The sequence below is a fragment of the Cryptomeria japonica genome, chromosome 4 (genome assembly GCF_030272615.1).
Source record: "Cryptomeria japonica chromosome 4, Sugi_1.0, whole genome shotgun sequence".
In the NCBI taxonomy this organism is placed as follows: domain Eukaryota; kingdom Viridiplantae; phylum Streptophyta; class Pinopsida; order Cupressales; family Cupressaceae; genus Cryptomeria; species Cryptomeria japonica.
This window is the reverse complement of record NC_081408.1, coordinates 396,884,055-396,901,163: the sequence shown is the minus strand read 5'-3', so window position 1 is coordinate 396,901,163 and position 17,109 is coordinate 396,884,055.

The following is a 17,109-nucleotide window of genomic DNA, read 5'->3' as shown; positions in this document are numbered from 1 at the left end:
CTTCCTCCTTGGTTCCACCTTCTTCTCCTCTACCAGAGGCTTGTCAACTTTCTTCTTTGGTACCCTTCTGAATGCAAGAGGTTGATTATCCTTTGGATCAGAGTTAGAAGTGATAGAAGAAATGAAAGTTTCAGGCCTCTTCACCTCAAGTGAACTAGTTGTTGCCGGTTGATCTACCAGTTTAGATTCGGAACCTAGTTCTATATCTATCCTATGAATTACATTCTGAACAAATGCAAACATTTTGTCTATTTTCTTTTCTCTTCTTTTCTTGTTGAAGCCAATTTTGACCTCAAGAGCCTTCTCCTCTATAGTGCCAAAGTGTTCAACCTTTTAATCCAAGGGAGCATCAATCAACATTTTAGCATATAGCTCCAAGATGTTGTCATCTACTTCATAACCCAATTCAGTGACCCATATAGTTCTAGGTTCCACTACTTCCATGAGTGTCTCATCTATTTTTACCATGAAGCAAATATTAGTGGAGTATTTCTCCACAATGTGTTTGGAGATTCTCTCCCTCAGTCTCATATTCTCCTGAAAAGTTTTGAATTAGCCCCAAAGCTTCTCATCCTTGTTACTACCAAGACCGGTGATTGCATCTTTGATCTGCATACCTACTGATATGTCATGAGCCCAATGTTTCTTTCCCAAACCTGGTATCTCATTCATGAAGTACAATATCAAACAGACAATAAGATTGCCAAACTGAAAGGTTCCTTTCTTAACACCTTTGATCTTGCCAAGATTAATCATTAATTCACTCCTTAACCATTCACACAAGTCATACTTTTCATTATTCTTTATCATTTGGTGTGCAACATGGATACAGGAACTGGCAACAAAGTTCAATCGACTTGATTGAGTTACCTTGCAGCCAATGATCATGCTACAAATTTCACATCTGTGTCTTTCATGGTGTTGACCCTCATTGATCTTCCATCATGGGTTGCACCGGTGAGCTTCTCAATCACAGCGTTGGAGATCTTCTTACCTAGTTCTTGTCCAACTTTGGGTAAGTTGGTGACCGCTTGAATAGCTTCTTTGGTGATCATGTGGGGCCAGTCTAGCCAGATGAATTCATTATGGACCCTACTCAGAACATATCTGATCACTTCATCCTTGAATTCTGGTATATATAGGGTTCTGGTTAAACCTAGATCCTCAATGATTTGATATTCTAGCTTGATTGTACCAGAGTTGTCTAGTATCACAAACTGATACATTCACTTGATTTCCTCAGTGCCTAAATCCTCCAAGGTGTAGTGAATATAGGCCTTGACATCTTCCACATAAACCACGTCATCGGGAACCTTCGAAAATGCGCCAATAGTGTCTTCCTTCATAGAAATTTGGGAAACTTCCTTGAAAATAGGCCTAAGCCTATCCTTAACCTCAACAACAGTGGGATTCACAATGGAAGTAGGAGCAGATGATGATCCAGATGCCATTTCAAAGAAATACCTAGATAACAGTCGCTGGTTGAGGGGTTTTGATTACTTCTCAGATGACTGCTGAAAATTCTTTGGAATGCCTTTGCTTGCTCTTGGTCGCCTATGATTCGCCTTTGCTTTGCTCTAGTTTTCTCGAGTGTTGGGTGAGTAAAAATGAGTCCATTTTCTCTTTTTATCAGCGAGTAAACCCTAATTCATCACTGTCATAAATGCTTAGCGATGTACCGTACCGAATGCCACTTTCATAGTTTTATGTCGGATAAACCTCCATCAATGATCAATACCACTCTCCAGATCTCTTCCGATCTCTTCTAGGGAATATGAAAGATTTGCAATTAATTTTCCAATCCCTAAGGCATATGCCTCAGTTACCAGTTGAATTTCTTGTTGGTGTAGGAATGATTTGTTATATCGGTGGAGTTACAGGTGCAGTTACTAGTGTTGTTGCATCTCCACTTGGTTCTTCAGATTTTCTAACCCATCTCTTGGTGTGATCTTGTTGTATTTCATCTACCTTCTACTTTTCTTTCTCATTTTATTTATCATTGCTAACTGGTGGTCTTGCTTCTGTAGCACTTAGCAATATGACCTATTTTGTTGCATGCATAACATGTAACATTGTTCTTTTGAATTTATTTGACATATCTGGTGGCATTCCTTGACCTACATTGATTAGCCAAATGTCCAAACTTTCCACATGCATGATATTTAACATTCATTCTGCAATCTTCTGACTTATGACCATATTTCTTGCAATTTGTACATTGACTGTGAACTGAATTGTAGTTTTGATTTTCTCTATTTCTACATTGTCTAGCCATATGCCCAAATTTATTACAGATAAAGCATCTACCATTGAATTTGTAAGCATTAGATTTCCTTATTGATTTTCTCTGGTCTAATGAGTTATGCATACCGGTTGTTTGATCTTCATTTGTAGTACTGGAGCTTTCACCTTGTACAAATCCAAGTCCTCTAGAATCTTCACTCTACCTTTGTCTTTTCAATAAATCATCCAACTATGCAACACTAATCTTGAATTTTTCTTTATACTCACTTGAAGTAGTTAGATCATCTCTCAAAGTCATTATTTGTCTCTCTAGCTCTTGTTCATTATTCTGGGATTTTACCAAATCAGTTCTCAACAAATTATTCTCATGAGTCAATCTATCACATTCTTCAAATTTGTTCTTCAGAGATATAGCAAGATTTTCTTCCTTCTTCTTTCTATCCTCAATATCTTTTGATAACCTCATAGTCACGTCTTGCATTTCATTCTTGATGAGCATGTTAGCTTGACTCAGTTTCTGACATTGTTCCTTAAGTACATTTTTCTCTTCATCATCCTAGTTTTGCAAAAGTTCCTTTCTCTTAGCTTGAGAAGATGATAACCTTTCTTGCAGAACAGGAATGAATTCATTAGAAGAATTCAATTCATCTTGTAGTTTTAAGTTCTTTGTCCTTTCAACATCATAATCCTCAAGTGGCATCTCAAGTTGCTTCTCCATAGCCATATTCAGTGATTCCAGTTTCAGGATCTTCCTCAAGCTATTAAACTTTCTCCAAGGTACCAAGATCTGATACCAATTGTTAGAATACAATGAATCTAAGAACACTGAGAGGGGGGGTGAATCAGTGTTCTATTGATAATACAAGATTTTAACCTTTTATAACATACACATATAAACTGATAAATGAAGGAACATACAATATGAAGTAAATAAAATAGCCACATGAATGAACACCATAACACACATAACTTATACGTGGAAAAACTCACAAAGGAAAAACCACAGTGGGATTTGGGATCCACAATATCAATTCACTAGCCGTATGAAAGATATTACATAGCATGGGGGCCTACACATGTAGGAAGGCACACTGCCTAGAGCACACTGTTCAACACAAAAGAGTCTTACTAACTACTAGCTTCTACTGAGATAAAACAATACAGGTGAACTCACAAAATGCATCTGCAATGCCAAAAAGAGTTTCGGTTAAAACTCTGTTCTGTACCGGTTCATAAACACTGAACCCTTCTACCAATATCTCCTTTCCTCCAAGAATGATTTACAAACCATCTACTGATCATAGTATGATATTACATTCAAATACAAATGACCTACATACTTATCCTTCGCATCACCTTGGTCTACTACCTTGTCATGTTACAAAATGAAATAACAGACTGACTTATATACCCTTTACAAACAATATGCCTTATGTCAGCTTATAATACAAAAGATATTCAATGTTAGCCTTATACAATAATTACAAAATGATTTTACAAATAAAAACTTTCAGATCACAAACTGATGTCAACTTCACTGAAGTGTTGGATGTCGGTGCCGGTGTCGGTGCCAATGATGATCCTGAATACTCGAATGTCGGTATTCACCGGTGTATGCCTCCAAATGCCAGTATATTCCTTCAATAGAATCTTGTTGCCATCAATGACAACATATGAATCCAATGAGTGTCAATTGCCAACAATTATACATAGTTGTGAAGGTTAAGGATATCCCTTGCCACGGTGCTCTTATTGATCCCTCTTACATGGTTAATGTCTTAATTGAAGAGTATCTTTTCACTTTACGATTGCATAAACCAATATATGATGCTTCTAATGTGGTTGTGAAGTTATTTGATGGCTTCTCTTGTCCTACCATTGGTTATATAATCCTTCCTATTGAAGTTGATGCTAAATCCATGGATGTTAACTTTGTTATCATACCATTTTTTGAGCAATTCCATGTGAAGTTGGGCTATCCTTGGCTATCTTCCATGAAGGATATTGCTTCTCCAATCCACAAGTGTCTAAAATTTCCACACAATGGAGAAATCATAACCGTGAACCATAGCTTATTTCGTGTATCCAAAAGAAGCCCCGATGTTCCTATTGATCTCTTTTGGCTTAAAAAATTTCAAACTCTTCCATCAAGGAGAGATGCTCTTTTTCAATCTTATCAAAAATGGAAGAACAATATGATCTTATCCTTAAGTCAACCTAGATCTCCAACACTTTACATTCCTATTATTCTTCAAGATGAGGTTCTTCCCCTCACACATAGAACTAATCTCCCTCCTATAGAAGATCATCAAACTATACCTATGGATGTGACTTTACCTTCTCTTAAGGAAAACAACAATATTATTCCTAAGGTTAGAACTATACATCCTCCTCATGATGGATCTGGTCTCCTTCCTACACCTAATATTCCTCCTTTTTATGGCGCAGTTCCACCTCCTTCCTCTTATCAAGAGAAGAGGCATGCTTCTCCTCTTGTTCAACCAAAAAGACCTCAATCTAAACCTTCCACTATTAAGGAGAGAAACATTCCTACTTTTTCAAGTGTTCCTCCTCTTTCTCAGCCTTCCACTAAGACTTGACAAAATCATTGTACGAGAGAACGCCAAAAAAGATTCTGTGTTTGAGCTCGTGAAGCTATCCCTCAAAATAATCAATCTCCTCAAACTTTGACAGTTGACATGATTTCTCTTTCTCCCAGGAAAGATGTTTAACCTACATCTCCGAATCATAAGTTTCACAAAACAGGTGATGTTTTTACTCCTATTCGTGTTCTTTCTCGTCTTTCTCTAAACTTTGATGAAGAAATGGGTGAAAATATTATTCATAATGGTAATACAACTCCTAATGCTTCTGATAGTGAGTATGAGTATGTTGATATAGTAATACAATGCCTAATGTTGTACTTGATGTCGTTCCTCTAGAATCTTCCTCACCTTCCCAAAATAATGATAAACAAGATCGGGAGGTGGATGTCATGCTAGATTAGCAATATTATCATTTTAGATCTTCTCTCTTTCTCCTTCCTTTCTCTTTTGTGACCATTCCTCTTTATGTATCCTTGTTATTCTATTGTTCCCTTAATGTCTAATTGGGGATGATGCAAAGCATTGAGATCTTTTCTTGGTCTCTTTCATGTTGACTCAAAAGACATCCTCTCTTCCCTTTCTTCTAAGGTAGTATCCTTCTTTGGGGAATGACGATTATTATATTCATATACAGACATGATATACATGAGTTATCATACAACATACTGACCCCGAGGAGAGAGACAATACCTCATGTTTTGTGTTCATTATCCTTGGGTTTATTCCCTGATTGGGGGCTAAATCCTTGTGATAAAGTGCTCCCTCCTTCTCTCCCTCTTGGGTGTATCCTTCCTTAAAGAAATCACTCCCAATAAGGCGCGCACAATTGCTTTAATGTGGGGGCATACACTCTGCTCATATTTTCCTTCTTTGATACTTAGAATTACTTAGTGAGCTTTGTTTTTCTTTGTAATCTTGGGTATCCTTTCTTTCATGACTCATAGTGAAGGGAACTTTGCTACTTGTAGTCATGGTTCTCCCCTTCTTGATCTTTCCTTTTACTTTTTCAATCAAAGTTGTAAGATCCTAAGTCCACTAGGGGCTTGGTGCATCTTTCCTTCTTGATGTGGTAAAAGTATTTCAATCTCATTTCCTTGGAGTTTACCGACAGTATTGGCGTACGCTTATACTCCCGCTAAAGTGGAGGCTAAATGTAGTGCCATAAAATTGTGACCCTAGCAATTTTTTACTGCATTAGGGTCCTCACGCATGTGATAAATAATCCTCTAGCTTGACCAGATATCGGAGACTGCTCAAACCTCAGAATCTACTTCTTCCTGGGCCTCTACATCACCCTGTTTGCAATCTACCCTAGAGAAAGGGGTATGATAGGGGCATGGTGCCACTGTACCTCCCTTGGATAGGGGCATGGCACACTTGTCCTCACTAGACAAGGGTGTGGCACCCCTGTCCCTGCCCTATTTTGGGGTAGGACCTTTCTTGAGCATGCATTATGGGTTGTGCATTGGGCAGGAAACTCCCCCGATGTTGGCCTGTGATGAAAATAAAATCTAGTAACATGTATTTAAGGGGCATTTGTCCTCTCATTTGCATAAGGTTTAATTTTGATAAGGTCATGTTGTATAAGTGATCGAGCATTCAAGAGCATTCAAGCATTCTTTTCCAGCATTGAGCATTCTCAAGTCTCCCTTCAAGGCTAGGTGTTGCATTCAAGTCAAGGATTCCAACATTCAATTCCACACAAGAATTTCTTTCAACATTGCTACTACAACCTCCCTTGAGGTGATTTACAATTTATTCTTTCATTTACAACTACTTGCAAGTACTTTCTTTCATTAATTGGTTAATTCCAAAACTGGGGTTTGACCTAAAGGCAAACCCCCAATCCCAACCCATTTTCCTCTCTTTTCTATGTATAGGTTGTAGGTGCGCAACTATACTTTCAGATTCGGGCTCCATTTGCAAAGGTAGAAAAACATTTTTCATTTTGCGGATTTTTCGGAGGGCTGTGTATGTTCCCGCTACAGTCTAGACAACTTTTCCTCAAATCCACAAGGCACCTTTGTCTCAACATATTATTGCCAGATCTAGGTGCAAAAATTCATCCCATATTCCGATCTCAAGTTATAATTAGTTCTTTGTGACTTTTGCACTACATAATTCAATCAATTACTTTACATTTCAAATAAGGAAGAGGGGATCAACTTATCATTCTCATTTCATTTAGAATTCAATTTTCATCTTTGAAGGTTGAATCTACTGAATTCTCCTCTCCTCTTCAAAATGTAACATGGTGCAAAGTGTTTGAACAGTAATTAATAATAAAAATCTCATCTCTCCTTGAAGGGAAAGGGTAGTTTTCCTCTTGATCTCTCATGCACATTTCACCAACATTATAGGTGTTTATTTGATTAATCTTTATTCTCTCTTCTACAACTAGAGTATAGGAGTGGCGATCTCTTATCCAATAGAGCCTATCTGACATCATCATTGTTTCTCACATTCCTTGGTCTTCGTAGATCAGTATAGACTCTAGAGGAGTGTTAGACGACATTAGGATCTATTTGATTCAGTTTGAATAGAGCTAGAGATCGGGTGAGAGGAGAGGGAGCAGCTACAATGTGAGCTATCAGAGGCAGGCAAAGTCAGCTATATACCAAGGCATAGTCACAGATTGAGATATGAGGAGCTCTTCTAGGATTCATTCACGGTCCTCTTCTCATTATATGCCCATGAGACCACCATGGTAGGGACCCGAGGGCTCGGGCAGCCACCAACTATAAATAATGTTGATATATATATATATATATATGATGATTTGGGTCTCAAATGTGTTGTTTTAATTTGCAAAAAAACAATGTATATTGCTTTTATTAAAAGTAAAAAATTTGGAAATGTACATGTATGTCTAATTTAATTATCATGCAATTAATTCCTCAATACTTCATGATTAAATTGATACATGTGTGATCTAATTAAATAGCTAAGTATTTAATTAAATAAAATATTTGGTGATGTATAAAAATGTGTTTAAGTTAAGGAATACATGACTAATGTGATCTAATTAAATGTTTAATTAAATACAACATGATGCATCTTAACCCAAACACATAAAGAAAATTGCATGATAAACTAGCATAAGAAAATGTAAATTCCTAAAAATTTACCTAATGAATTCAAGACAATAAAAACTTTGAAAAGACGTTTGTCAAGAATGAATCAATATAGATCAAATAACAACGATTTAATACCATATGCTTTAATGCAGACATGCTACCATATCATACAATCTTAGGAAAGAGATAAATAAAGGAAATTAAGAATAGTATCTATGAAGATGAATAACATTTATAGGCTCCTTGAGAGGCGTACCTTGTACATCTATTATTTTGTAAGCTCCTAACCTGTAGACCTCAGTAATGATGTATAGTCCAAGCTAGTTTAGGCTAAACTTTCCTCTTTCTTCTAGTAAGGCATTCACATTTTGTTGATTCTCATAAAGCACTAGATTGCCTACTGAGAAGGAATGTTGAACAACCTTGTTATTGTAACTTTGCTATAAGGATTTATAATATGATTGGATATGCTCAAGAGCATTTATGCATTTTTTATAAAAAATAATTTCAAGTCATTGCAGAAGTTGTTCTTGATAAGAATCATCATCTATTATACCCTTAAGAGAGACTCTCAACAAAGGAATCTCTAATTCCAAAGGCATAATAGTGTCAATACCATAAACAAGATTGTAAGGAGTGGTACCCATAGCTATGCACACACTTGTTAGATAAGCCCAAAGGGCATAGGTTAACTAAGTATTCAAATTCTCACCATGTGTGTTTACAGTCTTATGAAGGATTTACATGATAATTTTATTAGAATATTTAGCTTGGCTATTGGATTGGGCATAATAAGGTGTGGAGAAACAATGTTCAATGTGGTATTTCTCAAGGAATTTCTTCACATATTTGTTCTTGAATGAAGTCCCATTATTAGAGACCAAAGTAGAAGGCATACCAAATTGAGAAATGATGTTATCTAAGAGAAATTGATAGATTATCTTAGCTGTAGTGGTCTGAAGAGGAACTAGTTCTACCCATTTCATAAAATCATCTATAGTAGTTATAATAAAAGTATGCCCTTGGGGTGAAGGAGGAGAAATTTTCCCAATAATATCCAAACCCCATAAGGAAAAGGGCCAAGAGGGCACTTGTGACCTAAGTTCTTGTGTAGGAGCATGGATCAAATTGTTATGTTGTTGACACTGATAGCACTTTTAACAAACACAAAGGAATCATTTTCCATGGTTTTCCAATAGTATACCATTCGGAGCAACCTTTGGTCTAAGGATGTGCCCCCAAAATGCCCCCTGCAAGCACCTGAATGTGCCTCCTCAAGGGCAATTGAGATCTTGATTTTGTTAAGACAATGAAGGAGAAGACCATTATAGCCTCTTCTATAATGAACATTAGAAAGGATAATGTATCTTGCATCTAATTTACAAATTCTAGCTCTAGCATTTCTACTTGTAGAATCTAGAAAAGTACCATTGATCAAGTATCTTGAGATATACGAGTACCACTCATCAGGGTCTATAGAATTGCAATAAGCCACATCACTAAAATTGTTAGTAATATCTAGGGAAGAGAGATTGTGGATGACAAAGTTAAGGTCTAGCACAGGGTCCTCTAAGGATACAAGAGAAGTGACACATGTCATTGTGTTATCATGTCAATTATCCTTTCAAGGGACAAGCTCCATGGTGTAGGAGGTGAAATTTTCTAGCAAGGATATGGCCAAGTCTTGGTGTTATGATAATTTATCTTTCTTGGCTTGATAAACCCGCATTACTTGTCTAATAATTAATTGAGAATCCCCATAAATATGTATATGCTTAACATTCAAAGCTAAAGCCGCTTTAAGACCAACTATAAGGGCCTCATAATCAACAATGTTGTTGGTGCATAAGCAATTGAGATGATAAGATAAGGGGATAGGTTTTCCATTAGGAGATACTAGAATAACACCTACCCTTGAGCCTATACTACACCTAGAGCCATCGAAATACAACTCCCAAGTTTCATTAGCATCAATAGGTAGAAAAAATTCATTAGGAAAGGATTCTTGATTAGGAAATGTGAAAAGCGAAGGAGCATCGACTAAATGATTGGTCAACACTTGCCCTTTTATTGCCTTTTGAGAGACAAACTTAAGGTCAAATTCAGCCAACATCATAGCCCATTTTTCTAAGCACCTTGAAAGGTCTATCTTAGAAAATAGATGTTTCAAGGGATCAAATTTGATGATTACATGAACCTTAACATTCAAAAGGTAATGTCTTAACTTCTGAGTTGCAAATACAAGAGCAAGACCCTACCTTTCTATCATAGTATATCATACCTCATAATCAAATAAAGTATGACTTATGTAATAAATTGAGCATTGTCTACCTTCACTATTATGTTGTGCCAATAAAGTTGCAAGAGCGTGAGAAGAAGTAGCCATGTATAGAAGAAAAGGTTTATTAGGAAAAACAGGTTGCAGAATAGGAGGATTAGCCAAATAAGATTTCAAATCCTCAAAGGCTTGGTGACAATCCTCATTCCATTGGAAAGTAGTTTTTTTCTTAAGTAGTTGAGTGAAAGGGAAAGTTTGATCCATGAGTTGTGATACAAACCTACAAATAGCTTGTATATTTCCTTGCAAACTTCTCAATTGGGAAATTTTCCTAGGAGGTGGCATATTGACTATAGAATCTATTTTCTTTTTATCCACCTCAATACCTTGATGTGAGACTATGAACCCTAATAGTTTTCCACTATCCACACCAAAAACACATTTTTGGGGGTTCAAGTGCATGTTGTATTTATGAATTCTTTGAAAGACTTGGCAAAGTATCTTAACATGATCTTGATGAGGTATAGATTTAGCTAAGATATCATCAATGTAGTCTTCTAAGATTTTATGCATGTGATCATGAAAGATGGGAGTCATAGCACGTTGATAGGTAGCGCTTGTATTTTTCAATCGAAAAGGCATCATAACCTATCAAAACATGCCCCAATGGGTGGTGAAAGCAGTTTTGAATTGATCTTGAGGATTAATGAAAATTTGATTATATTTTGAGAAACCATGCACAAAATATAACAAAGCATGACCAATAGTATAATCTACTATCATATCAATGTTTGGAAGCGAAAAAACATCTTTCAAAGAAGCCTTATTGAGATCTCAAAAATAAGTACACATCACTTGCTATCATTGATGAAACACTCTCACACACACATATGATTGTATTGACTACTGGTGTAACTTCATTGATTTACACTGTTAACCAGTATGTTTAAGGTCTATCTCTAACTAGTACTCTGTGTCAACCGATATGTGCCTAAGATATAGGTTACATTAAGTTAGCATCAAAATGAAGATAAAGTTGAAGATGAAGATCAAGCAGAAGATTCCAGGACAATGCTTCACATATTTTGTTCCAACTGGTATTGACTATTTTAACCAGTATCCATTTTTGTGATGAGTTACTAGCACCGTTTGTTTGGCAGTCATTTTTGTGATAAGTTATGTTTAAATGTCTAGATACACTACACCTAGGAAATTGTGTTCCTATGGCCGACATAAGATTTGTATGTCTATTTAAAGACATCTTAGTGAATCATTTATGAAGAGAGAACTGATATAGAAGAGGAGTTTTTTATGCAAATACTGATATGTATAAAGAGTGAAATCTTTTGTTGAAGAGTGATAAGTGTTTAGGTGAAGAGCAGTGTTGAATGTACTTATAATGATCTGATCAAGCAAGTCTTGTGCTACTCAGAACATATCAAATCTTTCTTGTTGTTTTCTAATCATTACAACAGAATCAAATCCCCTAACTGGGTAAGCTCTAACAAGCTTCATTGTACAAATCATCTAACAAGCCGATCCATTAGTTTGGATTCTAAAATCATCCAGCAAGGTTACTCTTAACATGGTAGTACTATTAACATGGTATAAGCTTCTAATAAAGCTTGGGATCTCTAAGAAGATTCACTCCTAGCAGAGCACTTTGTAAGACCTTAACCAACCAGTTTTCTATTACTGCAGATAGTTAACTTGTGAGTTCCATCTCACTGTGGTTTTTACTTGTTTGGGTTTTCCATGTATAAACACTTGTGTTATGGTGGATGTTCTACTTTATGTGGATGTTGTTATTTAATTTTGGATAGCATGTATTTTGTTCAAATTCTTAGTCAAGTTCATCTACCAGTTAATGTTTAAAGGTATGCTTGTTTTGGTGTCACTGATTCACCCCCCCTCTTAGTGCTTTTTAAGACCATCAATTGGTATCAGAGCCTAACTTCTTTGAAGCCTAACCGCTTAGAAGGAAATCTTGAAACTACCATGGGGGAAAAAAGCTACTTAGAGATGGTTAGAGAGCTAGAAGCTAGCAGAAATGAGATTGAATCCCTTAGGGCCAAACTAAAAGTCTCTCAAGCCAAAAGGAGAGAGTTATCTGAAAAACTACTAGAAATATCTGATAACAGTTCTTCAGATGAAGCCAATATTGAAGCTTTAGCTGATGAAGTTGAAAAGATGAACGATGAAAAACCGAATCTAAGAAGAGAACTAGAAGGTCTCACTATCCACATGAGTCAGGAATTGGAAGCCAGAAGAGCTATTGAAGATCTTATCAAGGTAAGAGATCAAAAGATCATAAAGATCAAATGAGAAAAAGATACTATACATGAGGACTTGATTTCTAAAACAGAAGAAAAGGAAAACCTAAAGCTGGATCTTGAGTTGGCATCATCTCTGAAAGAGAACCTGTCTAAGCATAATGAAGATCTTGTCAAAAAGCTTACTGAAGCCAATGAGAAATTGGAGAAGTTTGTCAAAAGTTCTACCATGCTGGAAGAACAAATTCAATCATAGAGAATGAAGGGTGATATCTCTGGACTTGGTTTTCATACAACTGAAAAAGGTGAATCCTTCGGTACAAAGAACAAAACTGCTTCTAAAGTCAATAAGACTACTGGTAAGAAGGTTTTTAAACCTGTCTGCTTTGTTTGTCATAATCCTGGTCATACTGCAAATGTTTTTAGGAACAAACCTAACAAAAATGCAAAATACAATACTAATGCTAGGTATGTGTTTATTGCTACACATGTGGAATGTATGGGCATAGACATATTGGGTGCAAATATGGATCAAACAATCCTATACCACACATGCATCCTAGACCAAATCGTGAGCGAATAAGGAATTTTGATAACCGGGTAAACCAGAACTGGCAAAGATCCTATGGCAACCGGTTTAGTCCATTCGAAATGGAAAATGCAACAAATGTTGTTTGCACCTTTTGTAATAGCTTTGGTCATGTGGCTATGAATTGCAGAAAAAGAATAGGAAGAGGAAATGCAGGACCCTGGAGATCATCTGGTATGGTCTGTTACCACTACAACAAACTGGGACACTTGGAAAAGTTTTGCAGATCAAAGAATAGTAAACCAGTCAACTCTTTCAAGGATAAAAAAGGCATGTAGAAAATTGATATTGAGGAAACCAGAGAAGATATGAACTAGACTTGGAAGAAGAAAAGTGAAAAATTGTGTATAGAGGAAACCATTCCTTCACCTAGTGAAGAGAATCCAGCACTGGTGACTTAAGCCTGTCTAAAATGGCTAAGGGGAGCATAACAGTAAAACATTTCCAGACCGCTTTTGAGAAATAAGCGGGAAATAATTTTTTTTGAATTTTGAATTTTAGTGACTTTTTGCTGACATGTTATCAACTGGTATTTCACTTAAGTGGTAAATAAAAAATTAGGTTTTGTAACCTAAATGTGTGAGCATTTATTGTGGTTGGTAAAGTGGATAAAAACAAGTTTTACTCTATCATTTTTACCCTAACTCTTTCGAAAAAGAAATTTGAAGCGATTGCAAAGCAGAACAAGATTGTCTTGGTGTAAATTGGTGGATTACTTTGTGATTAGAGAAATAAAGTTGAATCGAAAGTTACAAAGAGACGAATGGGTGTGCATTTGAACATTTCAATTGAAAAACGGAGCAAGATGCAAGGTACAAGGTATTTCTTTGTATACTTCTTTAAAATTTGTTTATCTAGAATGACATCTACTTCTAACTCTGTAGAGATGTTGATGATCACTGCTGAGCCTGAGGAAGCTCTAAAGGCAGATGAAATTATGTCTTATAATGCATTATCGCAAGTCCCGAGTGGTGTTGTGGTTAAGGGTGACTTGTCTAGCTATATAGATTGCAAAATAGAAGATTTAGGAACTCTACAAATCTATACTTAGTTGAAATCACTTTGTGATAAGAATGGGAAAATTGAAGCAAAATATGCTAGGGTTTTTGAAAAAGGGTTTCATAATGCCGCATATTTTCTTGAAGACTTTGAGGATGAACACATAAGAATCATGCTGAGTCGAGTTCACAGAGAGATTATGTATTTGGAAAGAACCCATATGATAACTAAGGAGGCTATTAGGGCTGTAACGGGTTATTGCTCAGCCGGTGAAATTCCTATGTTAAGGAGAATTTCAAAGGACACTGTCTTCAAGCTAACTAGTTCTACATCTGATAAGTGTTCCTTCTCTATCAACACTATTAGAGAGCCTATAGTGAAACTTGCAGCAATGGTGATAGGCTACCAGGTATTCTACTCTAGTAGACTTAACAATGTTCCATCTGTAACAATTCACACAACACATAGAATGATTGTTAATAATGTAAAATATGATATTTGTGAAGCTATCAGAGACCAATTATTTCAAAATTTGAAATCCATGAAGAAGGACAATACACAAAAGTTCAAATATGGTCAGCTGTTAGCTGGGTTATTTTTCTACTTTTAGAACTTCCTACCAGGTATTGGTGATATTGAATGGTCCAAGGAACAATCGGTCAATGCACAGATCAAGAACAACATTAAGGCTGTGAAGAATACTTTTTCAGCTGCCACAAACAAGTATTTTAATGAATTCCAGAAAAAGATGAGCATGAGAGTGCGGTTACCTGAAGATGTGGTAAAACACTTTGTAAAAGACATAATCTTCATGGTTACCACTGACTTCTACTTGATGCAAGCAATTGAACCTAGAGAAGAAGAGATGGAAGACATGAGCTACGAGGTCAATCATGATTTACTGGTCAGTTATGCTAATACCCTGTTAGCATCGCCCAAAGATAAAAAGAAGGCAAAATTGGACATCTTGGCAGTCCAAGCTACACCAACTGAAACCGGTACTGCACCTATAGCTAAAGTGAAAGTAAAGCAAAAGAAATCTGATGAAAAATCTCCTGTGAAAAAGACCACAAGGGTGACTCGAATTTTCCTAACCAAGAAGGAACTAGCACCTAAAGTATATGAAAATAAGGAGAGTGCACCAAAGAAGAGAAATAGGAAACTAATTTTGCAACCAGAGTCTGAGGGTACAGATTTTGAAGGAGAACCAAAGAAGGAAAAAGCAACTGGTAGAACACCTAAGAAGCTAAAGCTAGTGCCAAAGACAACTACACCTATAGATATTTCTACCTACAAACCTGACACAATCTTTGAGAGAACAATGAAGTCATTGGGAAGAAACAGGTTTGACAATGTCAAAGAACATTATGATTCTTTTACTAAAGATGAGCAGAAGTAAGTAATCTAATAGGTAATAACTTATTTGGGTCATTACAATATATTTTCGCATGATTTGGAGAAAGATATTTCAATCTCTTTGTATAATACTTTGTTAGATAAATGGGAAGAATCCATTCAATTAGAAAAGAAGATTATTGAAGAAATATTTGTACAGTATTTTCCCAATCTATCACCAAATGGAATTAGTGCTTAATTGAGGAAAACAAAGAATATTTTGATTTTAAAGTAAGAAGACTGAAGCTTCTTAATGCAAAAAGGTCAGTTGTTGAGTCTGAGACACATCAGCTAGCCTGTATAATCAAAAAGAGGGAAGAAGTCATCCACTCTAGCAATAAGGATGATACTACTGATGATGTTCCTCGACCGGAAATGGATGAAGAGGAAATTGTTCAAGCTGGCATAGTTTATCCAACCAAGAAGAAGGATGATTTCATTATTCTTGTTGATGAAGATGTTCAGGACACAATAGACCTATTTGGAGACATCACTACACTAGATATGCATCCTCCTACAATCACTGAAGTAAAGGTTACATCAGTTGATCAACCGGGTACTCAACTAAAAGTGGTCAATGAACCGGCAACTGAACAACTGGAGAAACCCCAATCTCCACCTGTCATTGAGACTGCTCAAAAGGAGTCTACTGAGGAAGCTATTACTCAGCAAACTGAAGATATAACAGAGAAAAACACAGAAAGAGCCATCATTAAAAGTATACCCCCTAAACTGGCAAAGCAAGAACTAATTGATGATGATGATGAAGATTCTTTAAGTATCTTAGGACCTATTGACATGCACATCTTGAGTGCATCAGAAATGATGAAGATTGCTAATGTTATGCAATCTTGAGCACACAAGAAGCGACTCAAAGAGAAGAGGATTGAAGTAGAGACAATCAAGAATGCAGTAGAAATTTTGTCTGGTTTACTACCGAAAACAGCTATTGCACATCTTCCCACTCCTATCAACAAACTTGGTCAAGTAGTTGTAGATACATCTGATCAAATCAAATCGCTTGAAGATGTTGCTCAAATATCTGCTGAGAAGAGCCATAAGAAGGCATATGGAGATAAACTAGCTAAGCACATTGAAAATAGCAAAATGGCTTTATCTCATAATGGAAGTCTATTAAAGAAAGCTATTGAATCTGGAGGAAAGTATCTTGCCTCTACCTCCAATGTTACTTTCTTTTATTCTGATATTTCTAAGAATCAAGTTGAAACTGAGCATGAAATAGAAAGGTTATGCAAGGCATATGTCCCACTCTAGGACTCCATTCATGCCTTTAACTAGTCTATAGATGATTTGCATGACAGACTAAACAAGAATGATAATGAGAGAGCTAAGAGATTCCGATCTCTAAGAGATCTCAAGAGTCAGATCACCTCACAGGTCAACATTCTTCAGAGAGCCTACTCGAGTGCAGAAGCTATTCTTGCTACTCTTGAAACCAACACGATAGACTCAATCGGAGAATTCTATTCCCAGTTGTTGTCTACCTCTGAGTATATGGATAACATACTAGAATCATGGGAGAATGCTTTACCCCAGATGAAGAAGAATTTCAATAATATTTTTATAAGAATAGCCAATGCATGAACTTGTTTAAAATTGTCATATATGATGAACACTTTGATACAAA